Here is a 22,512-nt window from a genome sequence, read left to right on the forward strand (position 1 = left end):
GAAAATTTAAAAAAAAAACTTAAATGGTCTGAATGAGTTGAAATGGTTGGTGTTGAAATTTTTCAAATCGGTCGAGAAATGTTGAAGTAGTTACATGTTGAATTGAGAAATTGTATTACGGAATTCCTGGAATTTCGGAAAAAACTGGAATTTTTTCAGTTAAAAAAAAAACTATGTTTTTGGTCCTGAGTAAGAGGAATGTTTTGATGGTGAAACGGTTGAAATGCGTTAAAAATGTGGAAGGAGTAGTCGCCAGAAAAAAGGGTGGACATAGGGCTTTGGGAAACTAGGAATTCTGGAAAATCCTGGAGTTATTTTTAACTTGAAAAAAAGAGTAGTTTAAATTTGCAGGATGATGGAATGTGTTGAAGGTGGAATGGTTTGAATAGGTTGAAAAATGTGGAAATGGCGAAAGTTTGAAAAATGTCCAATTCATTTTGATTGGGAAAAATGTCCCGAAAAACCTGGAATTCTGGGAAATCTGGGAATTTTGGGAATTTGTCTAGGGAAATCCCGCGATTCCCGAATAGGTTGAACAGTTTGAAGTTGGAACGGTTTGAATGGGGTGAAAAATGTGGGAATTGTAGAACTTTGAAGTATGTCCCGTTCATTTCAATGGGAATTTCCCACAAAAATTGGGAATTTAAGGAAAATCGGGAATTTTTGGGAAAATTAAAAAAAACAAACTTAAATGGTCTGAATGAGTTGAAATGGTTGGTGTTGAAATTTTTCAAATCGGTCGAGAAATGTTGAAGTAGTTACATGTTGAATTGAGAAATTGTATTACGTAATTCCTGGAATTTCGGAAAAAAATGGAATTTTTCCAGTTAAAAAAAAAACTATGTTTTTGGTCCTGAGTAAGAGGAATGTTTTGACGGTGAAACGGTTGAAATGCGTTAAAAAATGTGGAAGCAGTAGTCGCCAGAAAAAAGGGCGGACATAGGGCTTTGGGAAACTAGGAATTCTGGAAAATCCTGGAGTTATTTTTAACTTGAAAAAAAGAGTAGTTTAAATTTGCAGGATGGTGGAATGTGTTGAAGGTGGAAATGTTTGAATAGGTTGAAAAATGTGGAAATGGCGAAAGTTTGAAAAATGGCCAATTCATTTTGATTGGGAAAAATGTCCCGAAAAACCTGGAATTCTGGGAAATCTGGGAATTTGGGGAATTTGTCTAGGGAAAGCTTATTCCCGAATAGGCTGAACAGTTTGAAGTTGGAACGGTTTGAATCGGGTGAAAAATGTGGAAGTTAGAGCACGCAAAAATCTGGAGAAGAAGAAGAAGAAGTTTAAAAAGCATGTTATAATAATTATAATTACAGTTCAGCAAATCTTTGGTTAATATACTTCTGTGAATATGTTTCTGTTTCATATACAATATAATTGTTATATTAAAAACACACCATTAGTGTTCCTGCATAGTAGTTGTAGCCTGCATATGATACTCGTACCACCGTTTGAGAATCTATGTAACTTACACTATTCCTTTATCGATTATATTTCAGACACTTGGCTTTAACGCAAACGCAGGGCCGCCACGTTCAAGCACACTATTTGTATTGTTCTGAACTCCCCTTTCCATCTGGGTGATCCCATCGCTAACATCATGATTTGATCTGCTTTTGGGAGCGTGCTGGCTGTGACTGAATCAGCAGCACTCCCGCTGGTTACAGACAAGTTGTGCACGCTATTTTGACATCATTTCTTATTACATTTCAATTATGCAAGCGAGAAATAACCTGAGGTTAATCGTGATTCATCCAAATTCAAAAAATGTGATTGATGTGATTTACAAAATCATTTGACAGCAGTAGTTCTAGTGGAGGGGTGTCAAACTCATTTTAGATCGGGGGAAGGGACTGGTAGAATCACAGCAAGATAACTTAAAAATAAAGACAACTTCAGGTTGTTTTCTTTGTTTAAAAATAGAACAAGCACATTCTGAAAATGTACAAATCATAATGTTGTTATTTTTTTTTTTTTTACACTTACATGTTGTGGTTGATAGTATTCTGTCGTTATATGTCATTATTTATACTTTCTGAATAAATGATGTGATAATGTTCATCAGTCAACTCATTGGTGTTCATTTTCAATCTATCAAGATAAATAAAATAATATCAAAACAAAATTACAGGATGTTATGTATGTAGTTTGATAATTTTCCTCGACTGGTGCACTAACATCATGTGTTTTTTTTAATTTTTTACATACACTATATTGCCAAAAGTATTTGGCCACCTGCCTTTACTCACATATGAAGTTGAAGTGCCATCCCATGGAATTGTCCACAATGTTTTGGTATCCTGGAGCATTCAAAGTTCCTTTCACTGGAACTAAGGGGCCAAGCCCAACTCCTGAAAAACAACCCCACACCACAATTCCACCCTCCACCAAATTTCACACTCGGCACAATGCAGTCTGAAATGTAGCGTTCTCCTGGCAACCTCCAAACCCAGACTCGTTCATCAGATTGCCAGATGGAAAAGCGTGATTCATCAGTCCAGAGAAGGCGTCTCCACTGCTCTAGAGTCCAGTGCTTTACACCACTGCATCCCACGCTTTGCATTGGACTTGGTGATGTATGGCTTAGATGCTGCTGCTCGGCCATGGAAACCCATTTCCATGAAGCTCTCTGCGTACTGTACGTGGGCTAATTGGAAGGTCACGTGAAGTTTGGAGCTCTGTAGCAACTGACTGTGCAGAAAGTCTTTGCACTATGCGCTTCAGCATGCGCTGACCCCTCTCTGTCAGTTTACGTGGCCTACTCCTTGGTGGCTGAGTTGCTGTTGTTCCCAAACTCTTCACTTTTCTTATAATAAAGTTGACTTTGGAATATCTAAGAGCGAGGACATTTCACGACTGGATTTTTTGCACAGGTGGCATCCTATGACAGTTCCACGCTGGAAATCACTGAGAGCGGCCCATTCTTTCACAAATGTTTGTAGAAACAGTCTCCATGCCTAAGTGCTTGATTTTATACACCGGGCCAAGTGATTAGGACACCTGATTCTCATCATTTGGATGGGTGGCCAAAGACTTTTGGCAATACAGTGTATGTAGCATAATCTACCAGGATACAAATATTTGCTATTGCGACATCTAGTGGACACATTTAGAACAGCAGTTTCTTTCATTCAAAAATTTCGGCTCATTTTTATACTTAGCAAACTCATCCCGCGGGCCGGATGAAACCTGTTCGCGGGCCTTATCCGGCCCACAAACAGTACGTTTGACACCCTTGGTCTAGTGCAGGGGTCGGCAACCCAAAATGTTGAAAGAGCCATATTGGACCAAAAAAACAAAAACAAATCTGTCTGGAGCCGCAAAAAATTAAAAGCCATATTACATGTGTCATGAGACATACATTTAATTAAGAGGACTTAAAGGAAACTAAATTAGCTCAAATATAGCTACAAATGAGGCATAATGATGCAATATGTACATATAGCTAGCCTAAATAGCATGTTAGCATCGATTAGCTTGCAGTCATGCAGTGACCAAATATGTCTGATTAGCACTCCACACAAGTCAATAACATCAACAAAACTCACCTTTGTGTACTCATGTACAAGGTTAAAAGTGTGGTGGACAAAATGAGACAGAAAAAGAAGTGGCATAAAACACGTCCTAGAAAGTCGGAGAAAGTTATGCATGTAAACAGACTGTACGGTGAGTTCAAGGACCGCCAAAATAAGTAGGACAAAACGGCGCTCAGCAAATACTTGAATCAGTGAAGCATATTTAATATAAACAGTGTGATTTATAACAATTACGGAGGTTTGTGTCATGTTTGTCCTCCTACAGAAACCACACTAAAACAAAAAAATAGATTTTTTTTCCCCCTCATCTTTTTCCATTCTTCATACATTTTTGAAAAATCTCCAGAGAGCCACTAGGGCGGCGCTAAAGAGCCGCATGCAGCTCTAGGGCCGCGGGTTGCCGACCCCCGGTCTAGTGTATCCTTAGCTGCAGTAGCGGTTCTAACTTCAAAGATGACTATGAATCCTGAAGAATACCAACCTTTGGCCCAATTTTTTTTTTTTTACTTGTATTTGTATTTATATTAAAAATGCACTCTGACAGACCCTTTGTAATTTTGTTGTGTTTTCGGCATATTTTGTTTTTGTAGAATGACATTAAAAGATGTTTATTACATTCTTCATATAGCTAGAACCGCCACTGCTAGGTTGCAGAGTCCCCGGGTTGTTTATGTGCTTCTGTTTCTGCGAGTCTCTTTTTTTTGTCATGTAAAGCCTTCCATGCTGCACTTTTTGGTATGCAACGTGAATAAAGTTGGATTGATAAATACTTTACGTGTGTTGACTGTGCTTTAGTCAGGTTACAAATGATACCTGCCCCATGTTGTTTTTATTGGAAAACCAAAGTGACACAGTAATACAATACAGAATATGCATATTGCTGCTGTGTAATGAAATTAATTCACCATTCCTCCCACAAAATAATGACCCCCTTTGTATGATATGTTTTAGCTGAACAAAAAGCAAAAATACATACAATACATTTTTATTTTTAGATTAATTCAAATACCATTAAATGTGACCCAAAATAACTTTGACTTTAAGAGTTTTAATCCATGTGTTTGCAATTATTTTTCCTGGTGCTGTGAACAGTACTTAATACAATGTGTGTATCAACTGCCCTCTAGTGACCAAATCATAGATAACAGGTACTGAAAAACATCTTCAAGATTTCCATTTCTGTGCCCTGCTATCATCACACTGCATTCTGAAAAAAATAACTTTAACTTGGGGTTTTCTTAGTGAGTGCACATTGTTATTATTTTTAATTGTAGTAGTATTGCATTTCACTGCCTCATAGGTTACACACTAAAAAATGTTGGGTTAAAAAATAACCCAATTTTAACCCAACTGCTGGTTCAGAAAAGGACGAGTCCCTTATTTGAGTTATTTTAACTCAACATTTCGGGTTAATTTTTTTCAACCCAACTTTTGCGTTGAATTGTTTAACCCAAAATGTTGAGTTATGCTAACTCAATGTTGGTTGATTTATTTAAAGCGGTAGAAAATGGATTGATGGATGGATGATTTAACACCAAAGCTGAGTTATGCTCACTAAAATGTTGGGTTATTCCCAACCCAACTATTGGGTGGCGCAATTTAGCTCTCCTTGACCCAATAGTTGGTTAAAAATTATACATTTTACTGCTGGTTTGTCCTACTCCTTCCCAACTACTGATCCAAATTGTTTGTATTCCATTAAAATATACTCAAAAGCAAGATATGAGTGAGATTTTTTTTTTACAAGAATTGCCGTGTATGGTCATAGTAGTTCTGTACAGCGTGCTAAAATATTTTCATGTACATAAGATGTGTGATCGTAAATAATGTTAATGAGATTAATCCTTAATAAAATTCCCTTCAAGAAAAAAGTTACTTTTTAATAAAAAAAAGCCTTTTACCCAAAAATGCGTTACTCATTGAAAAACAGCCCAAAAATGGTTCATAGTTTTAAAAACCCAGAAATTGTTTGGTTGTACAGGAGGAAGAGATGGCACAGACAGGAGGGATGTCGTTAAACTCTATGTATATTTATTATATATGCACAATATATAATAATCAGAAATGAAGTGTGTAATAAATCCAAAATGTGTATGGTGTGTGACTATGTGTGGAAATTAACTGCTGAGTGTTGAGCGTGTGGTGAGGAAGTCCAAGGAGGGGACAAGACAAGCTCGGAGGTCCGTGAGCAGGCAGGAAGTCGGGGGCTATAGCGAGGCGTCGAAGGTCCGTGTTCAGGCGGGAGGTCGAGATCCAAGAGGCAGTCAGGGAAGCAGAGGGAACGCGGGAAGACGTGACACACAGCTCGTAACGCGGGAACGGAGGTCTGCTCTTGGAACGACAAGGAGGACGCGAGACAATAAACACGACGGGGGAGAAAGCACGGAAAGAGCAAGAATGCATAGAGTTTGACGTACGGTTTACTGTACAGGACAGGTAGCTACGTTCTGGCGTGGGATAGCAGGTTGTGCAGGCTTATGAAGGTGGTCCTGATGATCAGCTTCAGGTGCGCTGATTGCTTGTGATTGCTCGCAGCTGTGCACCGGCGCAGCCTCAGCAGGTGTGGCGCGCGCAGGTGCGCTCTTGGAGGCGCAATCAGCAGAGCGCACAGATGAGTGCGCATTGGCATGCGACTGTGCCATGACAATTTTTTTTTTTTTAAATAATACCCTTACTGTATAACCAAAAAAATTTATTGCTCTTCATAAAAATAACTCCAAAATTTAACCCAACACTCGCAACTCATTAATTGGGTTATCAAAATAACCCAGCATTTCTTAGTGTGTATCAAGAGTTTTAAAATGCTTTTGGTATATACCAGGGGTCACCAACGCGGTGCCCGCGGGCACCAGGTCGCCCGCGGGCCTGTTCTAAAAAAAAAAAAAAAAAAAAAAAAAAAAAAAAATTACAAATTTTTTTTTTTTTTTTTTTTTTTTTTTTTTAAATTAAATCTACATAGAAAAAACAGAAGATACACTTTCAATCAGTGCATCAACCCAAACAACCTCCCCCATGAACACTCATCCACACCCACTCACACAAAAGGGGTTATTTCTTTCTGCTACCAATATTCTGGTTCCCACAACATAGACAACACATCTGCAAGGGACACAGTCCCTGAACACAACATAGACAACACATCTGCAAGGGACACAGTCCCTGAAGCACACATGATTGTATAGGCTGCTGGTCCACTAACATTTTCATTAATTACTATTTTTTATGTAATTATTTTTGTATTGTTTTACTTTATTTTTTATCCAAGAAAATGTTTTTTATTTATTTATCTTATTTTATTTTATTTTTTAAAAAAGGGCCTTATCTTCAACAGACCAGGTTGTCAATGAAATTAGATTTGTTTAAAGGGTTTTTTAAACCAGGCCCAGTCCAGATAATGTCCAAGTCGGACTCAGCAACACACACCTTCATTCATGTACACAGAAAAAAATTAGGGAACACAACAGATTGCATATAATTTATAAACAAAATTACATTTTCAAAATAAGCATTTATGTACAGTCCAGATTATGTCCAGGTCACTCAAATTAGGGAACACAACAACAGATATCATATAATCTATAAACATAATTATACTTTCAAAATAAGCCTTTGAGGACTTCTCATCTTTTTTTTAATGTTTTTTGGCATCATTATCGTTTTCAACCATTTAACTTTCTAAAGTTAGAAAATACTGAATAAATGTTTTAAAGAAAGTAATACTAAGTGAATATCTGTTTTTGGCCTTAAAAATAAACATTTTACAGAGTACTATAATTAAATTGACTAAATCATGATTGTCAATGAACTCTCCTAAAATAACAGAAACCACATTAAGCTTCATAAACAAACCAATCCTTAAACACATTTTTTCAACTTCCACCCAAAACAAAGACACAATATGACAATACCAAAACAAATGCAGGGTGGATTCAGGCTCCTGACAACAAAATGGGCAATCATCTGACTCTGTCATATTCCATAATTTTAACATTTTCCCTGTGGGTAAGAAGTTATAAATAATTTTAATTTGAAAATAACGATTTTGCACATCGATAGTGGTTTAATAGATTAGTTTGAATATGGCATCCCATGGCAACGGGCAGTCAAAAAAGTCCTCCCATTTTCCATTTGTGTTGTATGAGGCAGCCTTCAAAGATTTCTTTATTAAATAAAAATTATATCTTTTTCTATTTATTTTAGTTCCTTTTTGCCAACTAGAATTTCTTATTAGAGGTTTACAAACTAATAATTTAGTAGTTCCATAATTAATTATTTGTTTTCATATTTTCCCAATTACTCCAGTTAGTTGATAAAATGAAAAGCTTGAGCAAGCATCACCATACATAGCTCTAAATTCATCATACTTCATAATTTTACCATTCTCATTGATAATATCATTGACAAAAATGATTCCTCTTTCAAACATATTTTTCCAAAAGAAAGTCTTTCCATCTATTACAATATTAGAGTTCATCCATATTAACTGCTGCAAAATATCGTCTTTTTTCTGGCACATAAAATTGAAAACACCACTATGAGTGGATTGTTTCCTTTATGAACCCCGCCATGTTTCCCAGCAGACTCTCTGGGAGGGGATCACTTGTAAAAAAGGATACAATTTCTTTTGATACAGTACATGTTTTTTGTCCAACAGGACATTTGTTTAAATACATCTTTGGAACAATTGGTGCTTTTAAAGACAGACACATAGCTTCAAGGTTGAGAAGTTTCAGGCCCCCATATTCATACTCTTTGTACAAAACCTTTCTTTTAATCTTTTCTGGTTTGCCGTTCCAGACAAAATCGAAGACCCTCCGCTCATACATCTTAAAAAAGTTTTGTGATGGAGCTGGTAATGACAAAAACAAATAAATAAATTGAGGAATAATTAACGAGGTGGCAATAGACATTTTACCATACAAGGTTAGGGATTTCCCTTTCCATAATTGCATAATTTTGTCCAGCTTTCTTAGTCGATTATCATAATTTACTGAGCCTAGATCTTCCAGATTTTCTGGGACAACAACACCATGTATGTTAACTGGTCCATCTGTCCACAAAACAGGCACTTTGCATTCCATTTGAAAGGACGTTCCCTTTAGATTTCCGATCCTTAACATTTTACATTTATCATAATTAAGCTTAAGGCCAGATTGCTGTGAAAATATGTCCAAAAGATTAAGAAGGTTCCGCAAACAATGAGGAAAAATCTTATCTTTGTGAATCAGCCTTTTCTGACATGAACTTCATCAAGAACAAACACAGAACACGCCTCACTGATGCACATCTGCAAGACTCACTCAGAGTTGCAGTGTCAAGTTACACACCAGAGTACAACACACTAGTTAACAGCATGCAATGCCAGGCTTCCCACTAACTGACAAAGAAACAGATAACAGATTTGGTGTCCAGTTCAAAGTGTGACATGATTTAAAAATTTGAGAGTTTACTTTTGTATTTTACATGAGTTATTATTTGTACAAACATGGTGCAAAGTAATTCATGATTTTTTAAAAAATGTTAGTGGTTAGCTAGTTAAAATGGGATATTGTGGTTTCACAAGACTGTCTTAGAAGTGATCATTTGAAAATGTTCAATTTGAAAAATGTGCACTTAGAGAAAATATAAAAATAAAGTGTTGCATATTGATATTTATCTGTTTCTATATATATTTATTGTGAGAAATCATTAAGATGATCAGTGTTTCCACAAAGATAAATATAATTAATTATTAATAATAACAGAGTTAAAGGTAAATTGAGCAAATTGGCTACTTCTGGCAATTTATTTAAGTGGTTATCAAACTGGTAGCCCTTCGCATTAATCAGTACCCAAGAAGTAGCCCTTGGTTTCAAAAAGGTTGGTGACCCCTGGTATATACAAACCCTGTTTCCATATGAGTTGGGAAATTGTGTTAGATGTAAATATAAACGGAATACAATGATTTGCAAATCCTTTTCAACCCATATTCAATTGAATGCACTACAAAGACAAGATATTTGATGTGCAAACTCATAAACTTTTTTTTTTTTTTTCAAATAATAATTAACTTAGAATTTCAAGGCTGCAACACGTGCCAAAGTAGTTGGGAAAGGGCATGTTCACCACTGTGTTACATGGCCTTTCCTTTTAACAACACACAGTAAACGTTTGGGAACTGAGGAGACACATTTTTGAAGCTTCTCAGGTGGAATTCTTTCCCATTCTTGCTTGATGTACAGCTTAAGTTGTTCAACAGTACGGGGGTCTCCGTTGTGGTATTTTAGGCTTCATAATGCGCCACACATTTTCAATGGGAGACAGGTCTGGACTACAGGCAGGCCAGTCTAGTACCCGCACTCTTTTACTATGAAGCCACGCATTGTCTTGCTGAAATAAGCAGGGGCGTCCATGGTAACGTTGGTTGGATGGCAACATATGTTGTTCCAAAACATGTATGTACCTTTCAGCATTAATGGTGCCTTCACAGATGTGTAAGTTACCCATGTCTTGGGCACTAATACACCCCCATACCATCACAGATGCTGGCTTTTCAACTTTGCGCCTATAACAATCCGGATGTTTTTTTTCCTCTTTGGTCCGGAGGACACGACGTCCACAGTTTCCAAAAACAATTTGAAATGTGGACTCGTCAGACCACAGAACACTTTTCCACTTTGAATATGGGTTGAAAATGATTTGCAAATCATTGTATTCCGTTTATATTTACATCTAACACAATTTCCCAACTCATATGGAAACGGGGTTTGTATTTAACTATGCATTGAGAGCTGTAAAAAAATCATTTTCCGTGCATTTTCTCAGTCTGATATTGCATCCTTACAGGGGGGAGCGAGACAGAATGAATTGAACATAAAACAAAGGTATAATAATTCTGCTCTGCCAGCACAAAATGTTATGACACTATTGTAAAATTTTATTGCGCCATATAGTTTTAATTTGGATTTTTTTTTTTTTGCATACATTTTTATTTTGTTCGGTCTAAAAGAAAAAAGATTGCTCTTTTATTTCTCCTGTCACAACCCAACTAACTTTTGATTTCATAAAAACTAAAATGGTGTTGTGTAAAAGAGGAAATAAGACTCCAAGACTTAGGAGAAGGGGTACAGTGACAGTTTTTTTCCAATTGCTTACACACTAAATGTTACATTTTCACACAGTTAACAAAAGTCTACACACAGTAAACAAAACCACTGTGCAGATTTGCCTAATATTAGGCATAGACTATGCTTCACAGTTTTTGTGACATATTCCACACAATGCTTTACACACACCTTCCCATCTTGCACATGTGATGTGGATGAGTTACTATGTAGGGCCTGATCCAGCTAGACGGGCAGGTGATGATTACAATCACTAACTGAGGTTTTTGAGTAGGTTCTTTCATTGAGTGGCTGTTGCCTAAGTCTGCACATGCAGCCTATACTCTATGCTGTCATTTTTATTTATCTCTTTTTTTCAAACCTTTTTATTCGTCTCATATTTTAATTAGTACTGCATGTCATGGTTGACTACTGTGATATGTTACTTTACCTGACTGTGGTCAAAATACATATTTGCAGTTTTCAGCATCATTGTTGAGCACTTCTTGAAAAGATTACAGGATATTTTTACTTTCTCTTTAGGTCCTTACATATAGGCCCACTTCAAAGTAAACAATGACGATTGCTGTGGATTTGCCAATATATTTTGTCAAGTTACAGTAATCATTCATCACATGTGCTAAAAAGGTCGGGCAAAATGCCCCAAACATGTGATTTCTTATAGTAAAATAGGGTTTTTTACAAATGTGTTTTGTATTTATCACTGTTCTGGGTAACTCACTCCAATAGTGTCTTATCATTTGAAGTCTGCATTTTTACAAATGCTTGCTTTATTTTGATGAATGGGCATATGTTTTGACCAAAGTGTGTCATTTTGCAAATAATCTAGGAATTAGGAAAATTGAATGTGAAATTAAGTAAGTAAATTCATTAAGTAAAATTTGTCAAGGCCCGGGCGCATGCCCATGCGCATTCATCAATGAGCCCCGCAAAGCGCACCTCGGGACACGCCCACGGCCGCTCTTCTCCTGCACGCGTCACTCCGGCGGCAGCAAGCAGCTGCAAGCAATTAGCACTCAGCGCACCTGTGGTTGATGATCTCCCTGGGCTTCTTAAGCCAGTACAGACCTGTGTTCTGGGCCAGAATGTAATCATCTGTTCCCGTAGTAAGCATCCCGTCCGTCTCTGGCTTCCCTTCCGCGTATTTGATCTCTCTCTGGGTCTTCCCAGTTCCCGTGTCTTATGTCCCTGCAGTACTTCCCGTTTCTCCCGTGATCGAGCAGTGTGCCTCGACTTCCCTCTGGACTTTGGACTGCCTCCCTCGATCCTCGACCCCCCTGCTTGGACACAGACCTGGTTGCTTCTCTCCAGCCACCGATCGCTTGCTTGCCCACGGACTGCTTTCTCGCTTCGCCTCTTTGGTCTGACGAAAGATTCGCTCAACACTCACGGTAACACACAACAGTTAATTCCACACTTGGTCACACACCATACACACCCTTGGATTTCATCACACTCCATTCCCGTGTTGTTTAATTAATATTATTGTTTCGTTATTATTTTTATATAAAAGGGAACAGCGGTAGAAAATGGATGGATGGATGGATATATATATATATATATATATATATATATATATATATATATATATATATATATATATATATATATATATATATATATATATATATATATATATATATATATATATATATATAAAACCTAGAGCTTAACTACGCCCCCTTGTGGTCTGTGCCGTCTACTTCTCCTCCTAAACATAACAAAATTGTGTGTAAGCAAATAGAAAAACTGTCAAAAAGTTCTGCTTCTTCCTACTCCTTTTCGGATACATTGACCTGAGTAAGTGTAAACGTGATTTTCATTTTTTTAACTGTGTTAAACATGTTCGAAAAAAAACAAAAAAACATGAATTGCCCTTAACATTAATAGAATCAATCGTAGATGTTGCAATATTGTAACTGTGTGTGTGTGTGTGTGTGTGTGTGTGTGTGTGTGTGTGTGTGTGTGTGTGTGTGTGTGTGTGTGTGTTGTGTGTGTGTGTGTGTGTGTGTGTTCTTGTATTTCTACCCTTCTTGAGACATCAACAAGGAACAGTACCTACCGTATGAGGACCGGGGAACAAGTTAGGACCGAAATCATGGTCCCAATATGGAAAACCATTGCATCTAATAGACAATGTCTCATTTGCACCCCTGGTGGTGACATCTATCAAAATTAGGGTGGTCCAAAAAAGAAGGGATTTTTCAAATTGACTGTGTGTCGGTTTTAAAAGTGCTCCCCTTCTGGGTCAACATATGACCAGAAGGGGAGCACAAGTGTGTGTAAAAATATTAAGTGCTCCCCCTCTGGCCAACATATGTAATAACAAGTGTGTGTAAGACATTGAAATGCGCCCCCTTTGGCAATAATTAATTTAAAAATTATGGTATGGATATTTGATCATTAGGGACGGGGGATCCCTTGATAACGAGCTTAGCAGTGAACGCTACTGTCTTTAGGAGCACGCGTCGTAGGCCCCCGTTGGAGGCGTCTCATGTTTGTGTGGAGGGTTTTCCCAACGTTTGGCGCTCGCCTCAGATTCCTGGGCAATCCTGCCATGTAAACACCCGAACGTCAACGCCCTGTCACATGACTGCCCCGCTGTCCTGTCCAAATGTGCAAAGTCATGCTTTAATGCTGATTGTTTCCCTAAAACTCCTAAGTGGGCCTTTGTTAAAATAAATATGTATATAGAGACATACTGTAATAACTTGAAGTAAATAATGAAGATTAAAAACCAATTGCAAACCAAAAAAAAATTAACTGAAAGATGACCTTTTTTATATTTGCATAGTATGTATATATTATTAATGTTGTAAATAGAAATATTTACACTACCGTTCAAAAGTTTGGGGTCACCCAAACAATTTTGTGGAATAGCCTTCATTTCTAAGAACAAGAATAGACTGTCGAGTTTCAGACGAAAGTTCTCTTTTTCTGATATTTTGAGCGTTTAATTGACCCCACAAATGTGATGCTCCAGAAACTCAATCTGCTCAAAGGAAGGTCAGTTTTGTAGCTTCTGTAACGAGCTAAACTGTTTTCAGATGTGTGAACATGATTGCACAAGGGTTTTCTAATCATCAATTAGCCTTCTGAGCCAATGAGCAAACACATTGTACCATTAGAACACTGGAGTGATAGTTGCTGGAAATGGGCCTCTATACACCTATGTAGATATTGCAGCAAAAACCAGACATTTGCAGCTAGAATAGTCATTTACCACATTAGCAATGTATAGAGTGTATTTCTTTCAAGTTAAGACTAGTTTAAAGTTATCTTCATTGAAAAGTACACTGCTTTTCCTTCAAAAATAAGGACATTTCAATGTGACCCCAAACTTTTGAACGGTAGTGTATATATCTAGAAAGTGTGGTCCTAAAGAGGGAGGCATTATTCGGAGGTCTCAAGAAGGTAACAAAATGTGTGTGTATGTGTGTGTGTGTGTGTGTGTGTGTGTGTGTGTGTGTGTGTGTGTGTGTGTGTGTGTGTGTGTGTGTGTGTGTGTGTGTGTGTGTGTGTGTGTGTGTGTGTGTGTGTGTGTGTGTGTGTTTATAACGCTCGCTAAGGATGATGTTAATGGTATGTTGTTGTTGCTTGCTACGAATAGAAAAATAAATGCGTCGTTCTGCAAGGCAGGAATCCAGTTAGCGCCGTCACAGACTTTCCCGCCTGTGAGTATTGACGGCCGACAAAGCTTGAGATGTTTTGCGGTGTTGCCGCTCTGCAGCTGTTATGTGTCTCAAATCGTCCAGACCGACTTTTTTTTTGCTTCTGCTCCTCTGGAAAGACAGAATAAACTGTTTGTGGTTCGCTTCACTACAAACCCATTTTTACGTGATTAAGTGCGGATTCGCGAGATATCGTAAAGGTCTGCGCTATTTCGCTGCACGGTTGAGCCGCAACAGTGGGCATCGAACGGCAGTGGGGATTGGCGGTTCAGCAGACCTTACGTATCAAGTGGAAATCCAGGGTTACCGTATTTTCCGTACCATAGGGCGCACCAGATGAATGGTCTATTTTTGACCATTTTTCATGTATAAGGCGCACCGGAATATAAAGGGCATTATTGGAGTCGTATTATTGTTATTTTTTTATAAATGTAAAAGACTTCCTTGTGGTCTACATAACATGTAATGGTGGTTCTTTGGTCAAAATGTTGCATAGATGATGTTTTACACATCATCTTCTAGCCGCTTTCTGACAGTCGCTTCAGAATGCGCCGTTTTGTGGGCGGTCTTATTTACGTGGCTCACCTTCGGCAGCGTCTTCTCCCCGTCATCTTTGTTGTAGCGGTGTAGCGTGCAAGGACGGGAGTGGAAGAAGTGTCAAAAGATGGAGCTAACTGTTTTAATGACATTCAGACTTTACTTCAATCAATAATGGAGCAGCATGTCCTCATCCGGAAACAACAACACAGGAAATGTGTCCCGTGAAAAACCGTCAGACCGGAACTCTCTAATAACTAAAGTTCCTTGGGTGAATAATGTAAACTCACTACACCGGTATGTTTTAGCGCTTTCATGGTGAGTTTACTGACAGATATAAGTAAGAACTTTACACTACTTTATATTAGAAATGGCAAAAGCGGAGGACGAATGTCACATAAGAAGATAGATATTCCATAGATATTACCATGAATTGATTAACGTGGACCCCGACTTAAACAAGTTGACAAACTTATTCGGGTGTTACCATTTAGTGGTCAATTGTTCGGACTATGTACTGTACTGTGCAATCTACTAATAAAAGTTTCAATCAATCAAATAGAGAAAAAGAAGAAGCTTATCGACTACGGTCGCGCGCAATTTTTCAGGACTTATGCTGATCGCAAATACAGATCAGCAGGTACCAGAAGGTAATAAAAGTTGCTTTTGCATAATATTGCGAAACAAAACACCAGATATGTCTTACTTTATACACACACCATAATAATACTTCTATGTTGAAGCACAGTACAATCCATCAAGCGGTGCGGCTTCATAGCTTACCAAAGTCGTACTAAAACATTTTGATATATTTTTGAGCGCCGTGTGTAATGTTTTATATTTTCAATGGAACATACCGTATTTCCTTGAATAGCCACAGGGGCGCTAATTAATTTAAAACCTCTTTTCACTCCTGCGCTAACCAAAAGCATGCGGGATGGGCAAGCATGCGCTAATTATTTTAAAACCTCTTCTAACTCCGGCGCTTACCTTATCATGAAAAGCAAATTTAATAAAAAAATGTTATTATGGTCTTACCTTTACTTATAAATTATGTCCATGCTTCTGATCAAAGGCAGTCTTCCTTATCTTTCTTCAGTTTTAAAAGTCTCTGGAGATATTCCTTTAATTATTACCTCCTGCTTCGATTGAAAGTCCAGTTTAGAAAACTGTTTTATTTTAGATATGTAATCCTCCATGGTAAAAGTGCAAGCAAACGATCGCTGCTCATGCTTGCTGCTTGTTGTCTTCTTCTGCAGCACCGGTCTTCTGCAGTACTGGTAGTCGCAAGAAGGATCACTAGCGCCCTCTACCACCAGGAGGCGGGAGTCATTTAATGACTCATATTTGACCCGGCGGAAGTGCCAAGCATGCGCTAATTATTTTGCGAAACGAGTTTGACCCGGCTGTAATTCTAGGCAGGCGAATACTATATTCCCGGCGGCAATTCAAGGAAATACGGTATAAAATGTTGGTGTTGTTTACTTGAGTCATATTGCAGTCTACATGTATCTCCTATGTGTGACTGCCATCATATTGCAGTCTAGACGTATCTCTTATGTTTGACTGCCATCTACTGGTCACACGTATCCTTTCACCAGGTACCAAATAAAATAGCTTCGAGGTCGGTAAGCACAACCATAATTATTCCATACATAAGGCGCACCGTTGAGTTTTGAGAAAAAAAAATATTTTAAGTGCGCCTTATAGTCCGGAAAATACGGTACACATAACAATCAAACAGCTGGTGTGTATCAAGAACAATACTTACAGTATAAACACTTTTTAGGACAAAAAAAAAAAGACTAGATTAAGCAAAGTGGCAAAGACTACTCCTAGACTAAGCAACACTGTCATCTAACGTACAACTGCATGTAAAGTCCACTATATAATACGTGCAAATGATTCTCAAAAGTGCAGGAAAACAATACAAATCTGGACAGTACAGTTATCAGTTCACTAAATGTCAAATAAAAATATATATTTTATTATTAAATTAACATTTAATAGCACATGAACACACAGAGAAGTACACAGTACAAATGCAGTTAGTGTACAGCTTGTATAACAGAGTAGATTTACTATTTATGAACTGAAAATTAGTCAAGACATTTTGCATCAGTCCATTTTAGATGAGCTCGGGCCCAGCAAAGCCGGCAGCGTTTCTGGGTGTTGTTGATAAATGGCTTTCGCTTTGCATAGTACAGTTTTAACTTGCACTTACAGATGTAGCCATGAACTGTAGTTACTGATATTGGTTTTCTGAAGTGTTCCTGAGCTCATGTGGTGATATCCTTTACACACCGACGTCGGTTTTTTGATGCAGTATTCAATGTTCGGTGCAGATATTTCTCCAGATTCTCTGAACCTTTTGATGATATTACGGAGCGTAGATGGTGAAATCCCTAAATTCCTTGCAATAGCTGGTTGGACAATTTTCTCACGCCATTTGTTCACAAAGTGGTGACCCTCGCCCCATCCTTGTTTGTGAATGACTGAGCATTTCATTGAAGCTGCTTTTATACCCAATCATGGCACCCACCTGTTCCCAATTAGCCTGTTCACCTGTGGGATGTTCCAAATAAGTGTTTGATGAGCATTCCTCAACTCGAGAGCCGCGGGTTGCTGACCCCCCCGGGTTAAACACCTTAAGAAGGAGAGTTGTTACACTGCTGTTTGGAAGTTCCCAATCTGTACGCTTCTGAATGAATATTGCATTGGCTCCAATTTAGACCTTATGTCATAATACTTTATTACCATGCGTTTGCCATATATCATCCAATATGTTAGCATAGTTTGTTTAACTGAAACGTATGACCTCATGCATAAAGGCTTTGAGGCTACTTTGAATACCTTGGAGTCAAAGTAAGGAAAATCAAAGTGGTAGATTTTTAATAAAAGAGGGAATAATAATAATAATAATAATAAATAATAATGGTTTGTTTTTTTGCACAGTTTATTTTACTGTTTTAGTAAGTTTCATACCCAGGGAGGAGCAAAGAGTGTCCTGAGTTGATAGCCACTGAAGTACAAATTGCACAATACGAATCTATGTCTACTTTTGTGTCAGAGGTTGTTGTGATCGTTTGCTTATGTAAGCTCGATTATCGGTGTAAAAATGGACTTTCAGTTCATGCAGATGTGACGTCTCAACATTGCACCAACAATGTATGTTTCCTGAACCCCCACGTTCTGTAGTAACACCCTTGGAGGAAATGAGAGTTCTTTTTTTAAAGGGGAACTGCACTTTTTCTGTAATGTTTCCCATTGTTCACAGTACTCATGAGAGACAAGAAGACAAAAAGTTTTTCTTTGCGTTCTAACTGTTAAAAATTGGCTTGTTTTCGGTGGCTAGCAACGCAGCTAATGGGAGCAGTCCTTTCTGCCTCTAAATCACTTTAAAAACGCATTTAAAAACTGCCCCAAAAAACGTAATTTATGTCCATCCATCCATCCATCTTCTTCCGCTTATCCGAGGTCGGGTCGCGGGGGCAGCAGCCTAAGCAGGGAAGCCCAGACTTCCCTCTCCCAAACCACTTCGTCCAGCTCCTCCCGGGGGATCCCGAGGCGTTCCCAGGCCAGCCGGGAGACATAGTCTTCCCAACGTGTCCTGGGTCTTCCCCGTGGCCTCCTACCGGTCGGACGTGCCCGAAACACCTCCCTAGGGAGGTGTTCGGGTGGCATCCTGACCAGATGCCTGAACCACCTCATCTGGCTCCTCTCCATGTGGATGTCAGGACAAATTTCACCACATCTAGTGTGTGTGTGACAATCATTGGTACTTTAATCTTAATCTTAATCTTAATTTAATTGTACTTAATGTATGTACACTTGTATAATAATACAGCGAACACTGCGGAACTGACTTTTTTAGCGCGTTAACAATTTGGTGTGCTACAGTATTAGCCGTGAGCTAGCTACAGCGAGAGAAAAGCTAGCTTCTACGTCAGCACCCGAATCTCGTTTGAGTTTGTTATGCACAACACAATGCGATAGGACACCAATCTGAAAAACATACATTATCATATTACAGTATGTGTAAAGTATTAGAACCAACATTTCATGTTTTGATTGTACACAGCTAGCTTGACAGTATGTACTGTAGTTGTACTAACACACATGACATGCGGCTGTATCATGATCAGTATTATAGTGAGTCACTCGATGGTTTGGTCCAGCTGGCCGGGGACATTTCCAGTTGATTTTGGGTAAGAAATCCATTTCTGTCGGCATAGCTTGGCTCCAAGCTCCACGTTTACAGCATCAAAGTCACGCAACCTCACTCTCTCGGCTGTCGTCTGTTCCAACGTTTCGCCCTCTCTTCCTGCTTGCTTCTATAAGTTCATCCTCAGTATATTCAGCTTCAAAAAGATAAGGTTGTGAATCCTCATTTGTCAGAAAATAATTGTCTTCGTGGTCTGTTTCCAAGTTTGCCGTGATTGGAAAACACGTTAGGAACACGCATTTGTTGCCGGAACTTGTAAGTCGGAAGTGCGCTATGGAAATGGAAATGAATGTGTCGAGGAAATTAGTTCCGGCAATGCTTAAAATGACCAAAATACGGTAAATATTGTATATATTAATATTTTTTTTATGAACGTATCTGGTGCTACATTATATATATGCTTGCAGTGTGTATATAAAACATTGATGGAGGGTTTTGAAGTTGTTTTATTTTGTTTTTCTACAACGGTGACTCCCATTAGCCGCATCTTCCAAGCGTTTTTTATATCTTTAAAATCCTAAAAAAAAAAAAAAAAGGCATATGTATTCTTGATTGTGAACAATATTCCAAAATAAGTGCTGTTCCCCTTTAAATCCATGGAGCGCCTGTGTGTGTTTGAATGACCCGCAGTGCACCGCTATCACCAAGCAGTACAGTTTGTTATAGTACAGTACAGGGAATTGTCACGTTGTGTAACAATGAGAACACAACATGCTGTGAAATACCTAAATGAATGCTTCTCTATGTACTGTAGGTCACTGTGATGTATTTGCGTCTTTATAGCACCCTGGGGGAACAGATGTGTTTTCCTTCATTATACATGTCAAAGACGAGAACTAAATACATTTATTAGTACAACCAAAAAATTAATACATGCCAAAAGAAAACTACGTAAACAAAAATAATCTGTTGAGGGATCAAACTGTGGCCATCATAACATCTTTATTGACTGTGAAGGCAATCTTTTAAGGTAAGTATCTTTTTTACAATCTAAATGGCCAAACAAGAGTAATAATTAGATAACAATTTTAATAACAACACAATAAATGGTAAATAAAAACAGAATACAATTATTCGCAAATCATTTTCAACTTATATTCAATTGAATAGACTGCAAAGACAAGATATTTAATGTTCACACTGAGAAACTAGATTTTTTTTTTTTGCAAATAATCATTAACTTAGAATTTAATGATAGCAACACATTGCAAAAAAGTGGGCACAGGGGCATTTTTACCACTGTGTTACATGGCCTTTCCTTTTAACAACACTCAGTAAACGTTTGGGAACTGAGGAGACACATTTTTGAAGCTTTTCAGGTGGAATTCTTTCCCATTCTTGCTTGATGTACAGCTTAAGTTGTTCAACAGTCTCCGTTGTGGTATTTTAGGCTTCATAATGCACCACACATTTTCAATGGGAGACAGGTCTGGACTACAGGCAGGCCAGTCTAGTACCCGCACTATTTTAGTACGAAGCCACGCTGTTGTAACACGTGGCTTGGCATTGTCTTGTTGAAATAAGCAGGGGCGTCGATCATAACGTTGCTTGGATGGCAACATATGTTGCTCCAAAACCTGTATGTACCTTTCAGCATTAATGGTGCCTTCACAGATGTGTAAGTTACCCATGCCTTGGGCACTAATACACCCCCATACCATGACAGATGCTGGCTTTTGAACTTTGCGCCTATAGCAATCCGGATGGTTCTTTTACTCTTTGGTCCAGAGGACACGACGTCCACAGTTTCCAAAAACAATTTGAAATGTGGACTCGTCAGACCACAGAACACTTTTCCACTTTGCATCAGTCCATATTAGATGAGCTCAAGCCCAGCGAAGCCGGCGGCGTTTCTGGGTGTTGTTGATAAACGGCTTTCGCTTTGCATAGTAGAGTTTTAACTTGCACTTACAGATGTAGCGACCAACTGTAGTTACTGACAGTGGTTTTCTGAAGTGTTCCTGAGCCCATGTGGTGATATCCTTTACACACTGATGTCGCTTTCTGATGCAGTACCGCCTAAGGGATTGAAGGTCACGGGCATTCAGCGTTGTTTTTTGGTGATTTCTCCAGATTCTCTGAACCTTTTGATGATATTACAGACCGTAGATGGTGAAATCCCTAAATTCCTTGCAATAGCTGGTTGAGAAATGTTGTTCTTAAACTGTTTGACAATTTGCTCACGCATTTGTTGACAAAGTGGTGACCCTCGCCCCATCCTTGTTTGTGAATGACTGAGCATTTCATGGAAGCTGCTTTTATACCCAATCATGGTACCCACCTGTTCCCAATTTGCCTGTTCACCTGTGGTATGTTTTTGCTAGCTTTTTTGTTGCAGGCATCAAATTCCAAATGAGCTAATATTTGCAAAAAATAACAAAGTTTACCAGTTTGAACGTGTGTATCTTGTCTTTGCAGTCTATTCAATTGAACATAAGTTGAAAAGGATTTGCAAATCTTTATATTCTGTTTTTACTTACGATTTACACAACATGCCAACTTCACTGGTTTTAGGTTTTGTATAATATTTAGACTTACGATGATGTTTTTGATAAATTGTGAGAACATACAGACATCGCACTTCAAATCGTTTTTTTTTAAAGCATATTTTATCGCATCAGTGCCTTAAATTAAGCATTTTCCAGCATAGACATTGCTTAATTAACTAAAAAATATCAATACTACAGTAGTATTGTCCACTAGAGGACACCAAACCAACCACAGCGCACTGTTCAGTATTGTGACAACTGATTGGCTCAGCCCCAGGAAGCAATACTACATTGGATTAAGAGTGTTAAGGTGACTAAAAGTTGTCACTTCATGTCTAAGGGGCCCAAATATTTAGAAGGTAAACAACTGTTATTTTTTATCCACTAGTTATGAAAACATTGGATTTTTGTTTGTGATGAAAAATCTGTAAAACAATGTGGTAAAAAAACATGTATTTTGCTTTTGAAAATTTTTTAGAATGTATAACCATGGAAATTTGTCATAAAAAAAGCAAACATTTATTTATCAGTTCGTACAGAACACTTAAGGCAAGGATTGATTTGTCTGAGGACTGCATTACGACAACCTTCACTAAAATCAGTCAAAAATTACCTAAGTGTTCAGTCCAACATTGACCTCTTTAACCCGAATTAGCAAAATACCATTGATAACTTCATAGGTATAATGTATAGCATGAGTTTATATTCTAAAATTACAAGAACAGGCAGAATCTCAAGACATTCTTTTTGATAACATTTTTACTAATGATTTTGATAGTAATACCACAATCTGTCAGCTAATAACCGACATCAGTGATCATCTCCCAGTTTTTATAATCTATGACGGACACTACAGGAAGAAGTGCAAGGATGACAAAAAAGACATATCAAAGACTAAGCACATAGATAAGTATGAAGGCTTTTAAGAATGATCTGCAAAAAAGCCAA

This window comes from Entelurus aequoreus, linkage group LG10 (genome assembly GCF_033978785.1).
Source record: "Entelurus aequoreus isolate RoL-2023_Sb linkage group LG10, RoL_Eaeq_v1.1, whole genome shotgun sequence".
Lineage (NCBI taxonomy): Eukaryota > Metazoa > Chordata > Actinopteri > Syngnathiformes > Syngnathidae > Entelurus > Entelurus aequoreus.